Here is a 14275-nt window from a genome sequence, read left to right on the forward strand (position 1 = left end):
CATTTCTCCAAGAAGCTGATGAGCTGGCCTTCTTCCTGTTCCGGTTGCCCGTGGCATGTGCCTCTTGCTTGATGTGGGAGCTCAGGGACGTGTCTGACATTCCTGACTCTTACACTTGCAAGAAGTCTGTCCAGCTGCAGCTCTTGTTTGACCACATGACGGCTCTGAAGCTGCGGATGGACTCACTGTGGAGCATCTACGATGCTGAGGAGGTTGTGGATAGCACGTTTAGTGAACTGGTCACACCTCAGGTTAGAATTGCTGAGCGAGACAGTGAATGGGTGACTAAAAGGCAGAAAAAGAGGAGGAAGACAGTGCAGGTGTCCCCTGTGGTCATCTCCCTCCAAAACAGGGACACCGTTTTGGATACTGTTGGGGGAGATGGATCACCAGGAGAGGGCAGCAGTTGCCAGGATCATGGCACCATGGCGGGCACTGCTGTTCAGAAGGGTGGGAAAAGGACTCGTAGGGCCATAGTCATAGGGGATTCTATTGTGTGGGGAGTAGATGGGCGGTTCTGTGGCTGAAAACGGGACACCCAGATGGTATGTTGCCTCCCAGGTGCTTGGGTCAGAGATGTCACCGATCGGCTGCAGAGCATTCTAAAAGGGGTGGGTGAGCAGCCAGTTGTCTTGGTGCATATAGACATCAATGATATAAGTAAAAAATGAGATGAGGTCCTGGAAGAAGAATTCAGGGAGCTAGGAGAGAGGTTAAAGGGGAGGACCTCAAAGGTAGTGATCTCGGGTTTACTATCAATGCCACGTGCTAGCCAGCGTAGAAATGAAAAAATAGGCAGGATGAACACGTGGCTTGAGAGATGGTGTAGGAGGGAGGGGTTCAGATTTGTTGGACATTGGGACTGGTTCTGGGGAAGGTGGGACTATTACAAAAGGGACAGTCTACATCTGAACCAGACCGGAACCAATGTCCTTGGGGGAGTTTTTGCTCCTGCTGTTGGGGAGGTTTTACACTAATGTGGCAGGGGACTGGGAACCAGAAGAGAAAACAAATAGGCAGCGAGGTGGAGACTGGAGACTGTAAGAATCATGAAGATAGCATTAATAAAGGGAAGAGTAGGCAGAGAGCAGGTGAGAGCAAAAGAACTGGTGGCCTGAAATGCATCTACATTAATGCAAGGAGTATAGTGTGTAAGGCAGATGGACTTAGGGCTTGGATTGGTGCCTGGGAGTATGACGTTATTGCAATCACAGAGACTTGGTTGAAGGAAGCGCATGATGATTGGCAACTAAATGTTCCAGGATACAGACGTTTCAGACAGGACAGGGAGGGAAGTAAAGGTTGGGGGGGTGGGGGGGGGGGGGTTGCATTGTTGGTCAGGGACGATATCACAACTGTGCTAAAGGAGGACACTATGGAGGTCTTGAGTAGTGAGGCATTATGGGTGGAGCTGAGAAATAAGAAGGATGCAGTTACATTGTTGGGGCTGTATTACAGGCCTCCCAACAGTGAGCGTGAGATAGAAGAACAAATAGGTAAACAGATTATGGAAAGATGTAGAGGCAATAGGGTAGTGGTGATGGGAGATTTTAATTTTCCCAACATTGACTGGGATACACTTAGCGTCAGAGGTCTGGATGGGATGGAATTTGTAAGAAGTGTCCAGGAGAGTTTTCTAGAGCAGTATGTCAATAGTCCGACAAGGGAAAGGGCCATATTGGGGAATGAGCCAGGCCAAGTGGTAAAAGTTGCAGTGGGGGATTTCTTAAGGAATAGTGACCACAATTCGGTAAGTTTCAGAATACTCATAGACAACGATGATAGTAGTCCTAAGGGAAGAGTACTAAACTGGGCCAAGGCCAATTATATCAAAATGCGGCAGGAGCTGGGAAATGCTGATTGAGAGGGGAAGTCTACATTTGATGTGTGGGAGGCTTTCCAAGATAGGTTGAAGATAGTGCAGGATAGGCATGTCCCTTTGAAAACAAGGGATAGGAAAGGCAAGATTCATGGACTGTGGATGACAGGAGAAATCGTGCGACTAGCCAAGAGGAAAAGGGAAGCGTACATAAGGTCCAGGCAGCTAAGAGCAGAACAGGCCCTGGAGAAATATTGGGAGAGTAGGACCAGTCTTAAATAAGGAATCAAGCGGGCGAAAAGGGGTCATGAAATAGCTTTAGCGAGCAGAATTAAGGAGAAACCCAAAGCCTTTTATTATAGAACATAGAACATTACAGCACAGTACAGGCCCTTCGGCCCTCGATGTTGCGCCGACCCATCATACTAATCTGAAGCCCATCTAACCTACACTATTCCATGTACGTCCATATGCCTGTCCAATGACGACTTAAATGCACTTAAACTTGGCGAATCTACTACCGATGCAGGCAAAGCATTCCATACCCTTACTACTCTCTGAGTAAAGGAACTACCTCTGACATCTGTCCTATATCTATCACCCCTCAATTTAAAGCTATGCCCCCTCGTGCTCGCGTCACCATACTTGGAAAAAAGACTCTCCCTGTCCACCCTATCTAACCCTCTGATTATCTTGTATGTCTCGATTAAGTCACCTCTCAACCTTCTTCTCTCTAACGAAACAACCTCAAGTCCCTCAGCCTTTCCTCATAAGACCTTCTCTCCGTACCAGGCAACATCCTTGTAAATCACCTCTACACCCTTTCCAAAGCTTCCACATCCTTCCTATAATGCGGTGACCAGAACTGTACACAATACTCCAAGTGCGGCCACACCAGAGTTTTGTACAGCTGTAGCATAACTTCCTGGTTCTGGAACTTGATCCCTCTATTAATAAAAGCTGAAACACTGTTTGCCTTCTTAAAAATCCTGTCAACCTGGGTGGCAACTTTTAAGGATCTGTGTACCTGGACACCAAGATCTCTCTGGTCATCTACACTAACAAGAATCTTACCATTAGCCCAGTACTTTACATTCCGGTTACTCCGACCAAAGTGAATCACCTCACACTTGTCCGCATCAAACCCCATTTGCCGCCTCTCAGCCCAGCTCTGCAGCTTATCTATGTCTCTCTGTAACCTACAACATCCTTCGTCACTATCCACAACTCCACCAACCTTAGTGTCGTCTGCAAATTTACTAACCCACCCTTCTACGCCCTCATCCAGGTCGTTTCTAAAAATGACGAACAGCAGTGGACCCAACACCGACCCTTGCGGTACATACTAGTTACTGGACTCCAGGATGAACATTTCCCATCAACCACCACCCTCTGTCTTCTTTCAGCAAGCCAATTACTGATCCAAACTGCTATGTCTCCCACAATCCCATTCTTCCGCATTTTGTACAATAGCCTACTGTGGGGAACCTTATCGAACGCCTTGCTGAAATCCATATAGAGATGGAAATGTGTTGCTGGAAAAGCGCAGCAGGTCAGGCAGCATCTAGGGAACAGGAGAATTGACGTTTCGGGCATTAGCCCTTCTTCCTGAAGAAGGGCTAATGCCCGAAACGTCGATTCTCCTGTTCCCTAGATGCTGCCTGACCTGCTGCGCTTTTCCAGCAACACATTTCCATCTCTGATCTCCAGCATCTGCAGACCTCATTTTCTCTTCAATGAAATCCATATACACCACATCAACCAGTTTACTCTCATCTGCCTGTTTGGTCACCTTCTCAAAGAGCTCAATAAGGTTTGTGAGGCAGGACTTACCCTTTACAAAACCTTGCTGACTATCCCTAATCAAATTCTTTTCTAGATGATTATAAATCCTATCTCTTATACCCTTTTCCAACACTTTACCAACAACTGAAGTAAGGCTCACTGGTCTATATTTACCTGGGTTGTCTCTACTCCCCTTCTTGAACAGGGGAACCACATTTGCTGTCCTCCAGTCTTCTGGCACTATTCCTGTAGACAATGACGATTTAAAGATCAATGCCAAAGGCTTGGCAATCTCCTCCCTGGCTTCCCAGAGGATCCTAGGATAAATCCCATCCGGCCCAGGGGACTTATCTATTTTCACACTCTGCAGGATTTCTAATACCTCTTCCTTGTGAACCTCAATCCCACCCCCAGTCTAGTAGCCTGTATCTCAGTATTCTCCTCAACAACATTGTCGTTTTCTAGAGTGAATACTGTTGAAAAATATTCATTTAGTGCTTCCCCTATCTTCTCTGACTCCACACACAACCTCCCACTACTATCCTTGATTGGCCCTAATCTTACTCTCATCATTCTTTTATTCCTTAAATACCTATAGAAAGCCTTAGGGTTTACCCTGATCCTATCCGCCAACAACTTCTCATGTCTCCTCCTGGCTCTTCTGAGCTCTCTCTTTAGGTCTTTCCTAGCTACCTTGTAACCCTCAAGCACCATAACTGAGCCTTCACATCTCATCCGAACATAAGCCTTCTTCTGCCTCTTGACCAGAGATTCCACTTCCTTTGTAAACCACGGCTCCCGCGCTGGACAAAAACTGACCCATCTGTAGAACTCGTACTATAGTGTTCCCAGTCAATATTTGGAAAGTTGAAGTCCCCCATGACAACTACCCTGTCTCTCTCACTTCTATTGAGAATCATCTTTGCTATCCTTTCTTCTATATCTCTGGAACTATTCGGAGGCCTCGAGAAAACTCCCAACAGGGTGACCTCTCCTTTCCTGTTTCTAACTTCAGCCCATACTACCTCAGTTGACGAGTCCCCAAACGTCCTTTCTGCAGCTGTAATACTGTCCTTGATCAGCAATGCCACACCTCCCCCTCTTTTACCATCTTCTCTGTTCTTACTGAAACATCTAAATCCTGGAACCTGCAACAACCATTCCTATCCCTGCTCTAACCATGTCTCCGAAATGGCCACAACATCGAAGTCCCAGGTACTAACCCATGCTGCAGGTTCACCCACCTTATTCCGGATGCTCCTGGCGTTGAAGTGGACACACTTCAAACCAACTTCTTGCTTGCCGGTGCTATCTTGCGTCCCTGAAACTTGATTTTGGACCTCCCTACTCTCAACCTTTTCTGTACTCAAACTACAATTTTGGTTCCCATCCCCCTGTTGGATTAGTTTAAACCCACCCCAATAGCCTTAGCAAATATCCCCCCCAGGATATTGGTACCCCTCTGGTTCAGATGAAGACCATCCTGCTTGTAGAGGTCCCACCTGCCCCAGAAAGAGCCCCAATTATCCAAGAATCCAAAACCCTCCCTCCTGCACCATCCCTGTAGCCACGTGTTCAACTCCTCTCTCTCCCTATTCCTTGCCTCACTAGCACATGGCACGGGCAACAAACCAGAGACAACAACTCTGTTCATCCTCGCTCTAAGCTTCCATCCTAGGTCCCTGAATTTCTGCCTTAAATCCCCATCTCTCTTCCTACCTATGTCATTGGTGCCTATGTGGACCACGACTTGTGGCTGCTCCCCCTCTTCCTTAAGGACCCCAAAAACACGATCAGAGACATCACGAACCCTGGCACCTGGGAGGAAACACACTAACCGTGAGTCTCTCTCGTCCCCACAGAACCTCCTATCTGTCCCCCTAACTATGGAGTCGCCAATGATTACTGCTCTGCTCCTCTTCCCCCTTCCCTTCTGAGCAGCAGGGACAGACTCTGTGCCAGATCCCTGTGCCCCACTGCTTTCCCCTGGTACGTCGTTCCCCCCAACAGTATCCAAAACAGTATACTTATTGTTGAGGGGAATGGCCACAGGAGATCCCTGCACTGCCTGCCGGTTCCCTTTCCGTCCCCTGACTATAACCCATCTACCTTTTTCTTGTACCTGAAGAGTGACTACCTCCCTGTAACTCCTCTCAATAACCCCCTCTGCCTCCCGAATGATCCAAAGTTCATCCAGCTCCAGCTCCAGTTCCTTAACGCGGTTTTCGAGGAGCTGGAGTTGGGTGCACTTCCCGCAGACGTAGTCAGGAGGGACACTAGTGGTGACCCTTACCTCCCACATTCTGCAGGAGGAACATTCTACTGTCCTAACCTCCATTCCCACGATTCTAAATTCCCAAAGAGACTGTTGAAAAATATGGAATAAAAAATAAACTCGTTACCTCACCAATCTGGTACACAGAACCTTTTTTTTGGTTAGAGGAGGAGGAGGATGGGTGCGAGACACTACCCGAGTAGTGTTTCAGGTAACACACCCACACAAATATATGATTTCCCTGAAGTCCTTCGATCCTCCCTCGCACCTCTCGGCAAATGGAGGCCTGACTCCCGAGGTAAGTCCCTTTTAATGCGGGAAAACTCACCCTTCCCGGCAGCCCTCGGTTCACCACTCCTCTCTTATTCTTATATAAGAAGCAAGTGGGTAACTAGAGAAAGGGTTGATCCATTAAAGGATAAGGAAGGAAGGTTGTGTGTCGAACCTGTGAAAATGGGTGAGATTCTGAATGATTACTTTGCATCAGTGTTCACTGAGGAGAGGAACATGATGAATGTTGGGATTAGAGATAGAGGTTTGTTTACTCTGGATCACATTGACATAAGGAAAGAGGGTGTGTTCGGTGGGCTGAAGGTGGACAAATCCCCAGGACCGGATGGCATCTATCCCAGGTTGCTGAGGGAGGCGAGAGAGGAAATAGCTGGGGCCGGAGGACTGGAGAGCTGCTAATGTTGTCCCCCTGTACAAGAAGGGTAGTAGGATATACAGGGTAACTACAGACCAGTGAGCCTGACATCAGTGGTGGGAAAGTTGCTGGAGAAGATACTGAGAGATAGGATCTATTTGTATTTGGAAAAGAATTGATAGGCAACATGGTTTTGTGTGGGAGAGATCGTGCCTTACCAATTTAATAGAGTTCTTTGAGGAAGTGACCAATTTGATAGATGAAGGAAGGGCTGTTGATGTCATATACATGGACTTTAGTAAGGCGTTTGATAAGGTTCCCCATTGTAGACTAATGGAGAAAGTGAAGTCACATGGTGTGCAGGGTGTTCTAGCAGGTGGATAAAGAACTGGTTAAGCAACAGGAGACAGAGAATAGTAGTTGAAGGGAGTTTCTCGAAATGGAGAAAGGTGACCAGTGGTGTTCCACAGGGGTCAGTGCTGGGGCCACTGTTGTTTGTAATATATATAAATGATCTGGAAGAGGGCACTGCTGGTATGATCAGTAAGTTTGCAGATGACACGAAGATTGGTGGAGTAGCAGAAAGCATAGGGGACTGTCAAAGAATACAGGAGAATATAGATAGACTGGAGAGTTGGGCAGAGAGGTGGCAGATGGAGTTCAATCCAGGCAAATGTGAGGTGATGCATTTTGGGAAGACTAATTCTAGAGCAAATTATACTGTAAATGAAAGAGCCTTGGGAAAAGTTGATAGGCAGAGAGATCCGAGAGTGTAGGTCCATTGTACCCTGAAAGTTGCTGCACAGGTGGATAGAGTGGGCAAGAAGGCATATAGCATGCCTGCCTTCATTGGACGGGGTATTGAGTATAAGAGCTGGCAAGTCTTGTTAAAATTGTACAAGACATTGGTTCGGCCGCATTTAGAATACTGTGTACAGTTCTGGTTGCCAAATTACCAAAAGGATGTGGACGCTTTGGAGAGGGTAGAGAGATGGTTTACGAGAATGCTGCCTGGTATGGAAGGTGCTAGCTGTGAAGACAGCTTGAGTAGGTTAGGTTTATTTTCACTAGAAAAAAGGAGATTGAGGGGGGACCTGATTGAGGTTTACAAAATCATGAAGGGTATAGACAGGGTGGATAGAGACAAGCTTTTTCCCAGGGTGAAGGATTCAATAATGAGGGGTCACGGTTTGAAGGTGAGAGGTGGAAAGTTTAAGGGGGATACACGTGGCAAGTACTTCACACAGAGGGTGGTGGGTGTCTGGAACGCGTTGCCAGCAGAGGTGGTAGAGGCAGGCACGGTAGGTTCATTTAAGATGTGTCTGGACAAATGCATGAGTAGGTGGGGAGCAGAGGGATGCAGATGCTTAGGAATTGGGCAACAGGTTCAGACAGTAGATTTGGATCAGCTCAGGCTTGGAGGGCCGAAGGGCCTGTTCCTGGGCTGTAAATGTTTTTGTTCTTCGCCCGACCAGGCGGATGTTCTTCCAAAGGCTTCAATTTTTGAGGTCGTCAACCTGCTCTACTAAGGCCCGTACCTGCCGTTCCAGACCCGTTGAGGATTCCACTGCGGTTTCGGAGACTGCGGTCAGTTACTCGACCTCCATGATGTGCTGCCTGAGACACTGGAGCTCCTGGTCATGCTTCTGCAGCGTGACTGAGATCGGTTCCAGCCAGTCCGGGTCTCCTTCATCGCTGAATCGATCTTCTCTCGGAGTTTCATGAACTCTGAGACCAGGCTGTGCTCCACAGTTGAGTACCCTGGGGTGTTCACAGAGGCTGACGCTATGGCTGTGGACGTGTCTGGTACAGCAGAGAGGTGCCCTGCTGGTGGTGATACTCATGGTATTTTTCCCTTCGTCATTTTCCTTACTCAGTTAAACAGACATGCAGCAATTCTGGGAACCAAACACTACCGATTTTTACCACAATGGGTAAGAAAGGGAGGGTGAATGCACCACTTTGTCTGGGTTTTGGTTCAGAGCTCAGCACGGCAGACCTATTGGATCACCGCCATCTTGGATTTCCCACAGCCCTTGTTTGAGGTCAGCACGAGAAGTTCTCATTGGCCAACACAAATGCCTGAAATATGGAGCCGAGAGTTGGCTTGTGCTCCAAACCCGAGCTCAACGTGTGCCTTAGAGACTCACCCTCTGTGAGACTAATACATTTAAGACAAGATTCTCTTTCAATGAGATCTTGGCTGATCTGCACCCAGATCTCATTTACCTGCTGTACCCCATGTCCCTTTTACTTAACAAAATGTTATCCACCTCAGGTTTAGGATTAAGCTGATGTTTGAAGACGGCTGGATTTCCCGGGTCACCCACGGTAGTGGTGGTGAGTGGAGAGAGCGCAGTGGCACATTCCCACTACTAGGAACACCAACTCCTGACCCACTAATGGAGCACAGGGAGCAGCCAATCCCATCCAGGGTCCATGTGAGGCTGGCAATGAATGCTCAGTCTGTAGGTGACAGGAGAGAGCTGTGTAAGGGCTTGGCAGCTTCAAACGGGGCCGGGGGGTGGTCTGGGGAGGTGAGAGAGTATGGTTGTGGGGTGGGGGGGGATGTTGCTGGTCGGTGAAAGATTGAGGTGGATGGGGGATGGGGCTGAAGTGTGTTCTTCCCAGCATACATCCTCCCCCAACCCTCACGCACTATCCCACCCCTGGGTCTCCACCGTGTGTCCATCCCCCAACCCCATCAGGTCAAACACCCCACTGCCCCCATCCTCACAAAGTCCATCCTTGCCCCCACACTCCACCCCCACCCCTCCAGTGAGGGCCCTTTTTTTGGGGTGGATGGCAGAGGAGGGGATCCATGGTTTGGCCACCTCAAGGTCTGCAATACCGGGAGTGGTCACCGAGCCTGGGGTGGTGCTGAACAGTGACCTCTGATTGGTCAGCAGCTCTGTAAGGCGGAGCAGCAGCTCTGGAAGTCCCACCCCTTTCTATTTAAAGGACCATCACCTGTAACATTCCATTCGGAGATTCCTAACAGAATCTGGGCAGCGGGGTTGGGGTTGGGGTTGGGGTCAGGGCTGGGGGGCAGGGTGGGTCCAGGCAACATGCGGGAGGGGGGGCAGGGTCCTGGGGTGGCATTCCTGCTAACTGACCGTCTTCCATGGTTAGGTTTGAGCCGGGTGTCTCTGGTGATGGAGCACGTGGTGTCCACCAATGCTCTCACCGTGGGGGGGTGGCGGGGGGGGGGGGGGGGGTACAGTGCTTCAGTCTCCCTCCAATTCCATTCTCATTTAGCTCCCTCCCCCTCCCTCTCTCACAATTGATGGTCATCATTGCTCTGAATGGCCTTTTACATAAATTATTCAATTAGAAAAACTGGGTGATTTACTGTTGCTGGTTAATGGATAACAAGCAAACCATGGTGATGGGGAAAAAAAACAACTGTTCAGTTGTGTGTAAGAGCACTTCTGGATCCAAATAACCTACCCTCGGGAGGAGAGAGACCATTCTCAGTGTAATCTCTTTAACCTCCAAAACTTCAGGAAACAAAACCTCCATTTGTGTAAATTCTCCTCAGATCTTACCTCCCGGGATCCAGGTGACAATCTCCACTCCCTCTGCGGCCAATATATCGCTCAGAAGGTGCTCTCTCAGAAGGCTTGCTGTAACTATGGGTATGGTCTAAGCTGGGCTTTGTCCAGCTGAAGCTGGGATTCTCCAGGGTGTAGCTATCCAGCTGCAGAACTGGGCAGGGTGTCTCTATTTGTTCAATGGGAGCATCCAAACAAGCTGCAGTGAGCATGGGGAGGGGGCAGCTGCTATAGGCTGGTGAAATCCAGAAGAGGTGTCTTCAGTTGGTGGTAGACAGATTCCTCCAGCACTGGGGCCAGGATGAGACACAGAGGGGAATGTCTGATGCAGGTAAAACGCACATCATGGCTTTTCCTGGGGAATTGGGAACAGTTTATACATTAATGGAGTGGGAACGCTAACACAGGATCCTGATTGGTCTGGGAGGGATTTGGGGCTCAGGTGGCCAGGTGTACCCAGTCCAATCAAGCTGCCAGCCTCAATGCCCCTCCCTCTGGTGGATGTGACCAGCTGAGGAGCAGCTTTCACAACAAAATAACAAGATAGGTTACCGGACGCAACCAATCACAGGTGCTAGAGATCTGAAACAAACCAAAACAGAAACTCAGCAGGTCTGGTAACATCTGTGGAATGAACACAGAGTTAATGTCTCGAGTCCAATGCCAATTCTTCAGAAGAAGCACTTCTACTCAAGAAGGGTCACTGAACTCGAAACATTAACTCTGTTTCATTGAATATAGAACATAGATCAGTTGCCAAGCATTTATCTCAATCTAAGATCAACTTAACCTACACACCCCTCAATTTACTGCTGTCCATTTGCTTGTCCAGCAGTTGCTTAAATGTCCCTCGTGTCTCTGACTGTACTACCACCGCTGGCAGTGCATTCCATGCACCCACCACTCTCTGTGTAAAGAACCTACCTCTGACATCTCCCCTATACCGTTCTTAAAATTATGGCCCCTCACAACAGCTATTTCTGCCCTGGGGAAAAGTTTCTGGCTATCTACTCTATCTATGCCTCTAATTACCTTGTACACCTCTATCAAGTCACTCTCTTCCTCCTTCTCTCTAGTGTGAAAAGCCCGAGCTCACTCAACCTCTGTCATAAGACAAGCCCTCCAATCCAGGCAGCATCCAGGTAAATCTCCTCTGTACCCTCTCTGAAGTATCCAAATCCTGGATGTAGGTTTCCTCACTGAGCTGGAAGGTTCATTTTCAGACATTTCATCACCATACTGGGTAACATCTTCAGTGAGCCTCCGGATGAAGCCCTACTGATGATTCCTGATTTCTCCCCTACATCAAAGACATCTTGGAAATGACTGCCAGACTACTCAGACCCCTTGGCATCACGGTAGCCCACAAACCCACCAACACACTAAAACAACAGCTAATGAATTTGAAAGACTCTCGACAGACAACAAGCAAAACTAGTGTCATTTACAAAATACCGTGCAAGAACTGTAACAAACACTACATTGGACAAACAGACAGAAAACTAGCCACCAGGATACATGAATATCACCTAGCCACAAAATGACATAACCCTCTCTCACTAGTATCCTCACATACGGATGAGGAAGGACACCACTTCGACTGGAACAACACAACGATCCTAGGACAAGCCAAACAGAGACATGCACGAGAATTCCTAGAAGCATGGCATTCCAACCAGGACTCTACCAACAAACACATCGGGTTAGACCCCATCTATCACCCCCTGAGAAAAAGAACAGAAAATGACATCACCACAGGAAATGATATCACCAACCCAAAGAAACCTACACATTTAAATAGAAACCAGGAATTATCAACAGTGTTTCACTCGGAGGCCCACTGAAGATGTTACCGAGTATGGTGACGAAACGTCTGGAAATGAACCTTCCAGCTCAGCGAGCAAACCTACATCCAGAACCTCAATCTGAGCTACACATCTTCTCAAAACTCGCCATCTACATCCTTCCTGTAATGAGGCGACCAGAATTGAAAACAATATTCCAAGTGTGGTCTAACCAGGGTTTTACAGAGTTGCAGCAAAACCTTGTGGCTCTTAAATCAGTCCCCTGTCAATGACAGCCAAAACACCATACGCGTTCTTAACAACCCCATCAACTTGGGTGACAACTTTGAGGGATCTATGTTATGTGGATCCCAAGATCCCATTGTTTCCTCCACACTGCCAAGAATCCTGTATTTAACCCTGTATTCAGCATTCAAGCTTGACCTCCCAAAATTAATCATTCGCCATAGATGCTGCCAGACCCACTGAGTTTCTCCAGGATCTTCTGTTTTGGTTTGTTTCAGACCAGATCCCCGACCTGATGAATCACACATGTCTGACTTTGACAAGTTTGGAACAAGTTTGATTTCAGATAAATCACAGAATTTGACAGGAGGCCATTCATGCCATTGTGTCTGTACTGACTCCCAGCTAGTCCCACTCTCCAGCCGTGTCTCTGTAGCAGTGCTGGGATTGATAAAGGGTCTTGGTGGTGAGGTTTGGAGTTTGTGTGGAGGGAGGGAGCCTTAACATTCAGAGTGTCCTGGCGCACCCCAGTTCCTTGAAGTTCAGGCTCCCTCTCAGTGTACCGTGGGGTCTGGGTTGACACCTGTGAGTGTGAGACAGCTGGGTACTCCCTGATGATCAGTGTCCCGATCTCGGCACTGATGTTCCTCCTGAATAGCAAGAACTGCTCGCAGAATCCAATTCCTGTTCCTCGAATACGGCCAGACGCAGACAGTGATTACTGAACCACAGCCTTCAGTGAAGGAGAGCAGCAGATTTATTCAGATCATGTTCCCTTTGATTCTCAGACATGGGTCAGCTCCAAGGCCATCCCATGGAGCCTGCTGGGACCATGTTCTCCTGTCAAACTGAAATCGAGCTGTTCCCTGTGTTAGCACACACGGACTCCTGCTGTCCCTTGAGATGGAATCTCGCCAATCCTGGCACATCCCACGGTTAATATCCGAACTCTAGGAATGTGGTAACTTGGCAGCAATGTGGGTGGCACGGTGGCACAGTGGTTAGCACTGCTGCCTCACAGCGCCAGAGACCAAACTTCATTTCCCGCCTCAGGCAACTGACTGTGTGGAGTTTGCACATTCTCCCCGTGTCTGCGTGGGTTTCCTCCGGGTGCTCCAGTTTCCTCCCACAGTCTAAAGATGTGCAGGGCCAGGTGAATTGGCCATGTTAAATTGCCCGTAGTGTTAGGTGAAGGGGTAAATGTAGGGGTATGGGTGGGTTGCACTTCGGCGGGTCGGTGTGGACTTGTTGGGCCGAAGGGCCTGTTTCCACACTGTAATGTAACCTAATCTAATCAAAGTGGGATTTCCTGGACTTTAATCACATGCTGCGTTATCCTTTCCTGCCCAGCTCAAACATTGCTGCTGGGTCCATGGGGTTAAACTTCAGGCGGTGCTGTCAGGTCCCACATCTATGTCGGTAACAGCCAGTTCTATATCCCCCAATGCCCTTTTCAACCCCTGCACTGCCTCCATGTTATTAGAAAGGTTGCCTGACAACCAGTGATATCCTTTCTTCCAGTGAAAGGTGAGGCTGATCGAAGCCATTTGCAGGCAATTCCATCCTTCTCCACGTCACTTTTTTGGGTTCAATCCTGACCTGAGGGTCTGAACCCATGTCCTTCAGTTGTGAATGTCACCTCCTCAGTATCTGTCACTGCCTCAGCTCCTGCTGAAACTCCCATCCAGGTATTTGGATAGGTATGTGAATAGGAAGGGTTTGGAGGGATATGGGCCGGGTGCTGGCAGGTGGGACTAGTTTGGGTTGGGATATCTGGTCAGCATGGATGGCTTAGACCGTAGGGTCTGTTTCCATGCTGTACATCTCTATGACTCTATGCTGTTGTTACATCCTACCATGACCTGTCTGCACTGTCCAGGCTGACCTCCCAGCTTCAACCCTCCAGATAGGTGGTGGTGTTCTCGTGGGAATGTTAATGAATCCAGTGATCCATAACCCAATCTAATACATTACAAAACACTGACATCCAAATTCAACAGGTAACAGGGAAGACAAATTGAATGTTGGACTTTATTAAAAGGGAACAGAATATAAACATGGGGTGATCCTGTTAAAACTGTACAAAGGCTTTAAGTCAGACCACAACTGGAACACAGTGAACAGTTTTGAATCCCCTTCTCTAAGACAGACCAGTATTGGAGGCAT

The sequence above is a fragment of the Chiloscyllium plagiosum genome, unplaced genomic scaffold (assembly GCF_037043375.1).
Source record: "Chiloscyllium plagiosum isolate Xiang-an unplaced genomic scaffold, Cpla_swu_hap1 HiC_scaffold_15, whole genome shotgun sequence".
Classification (NCBI taxonomy): domain Eukaryota; kingdom Metazoa; phylum Chordata; class Chondrichthyes; order Orectolobiformes; family Hemiscylliidae; genus Chiloscyllium; species Chiloscyllium plagiosum.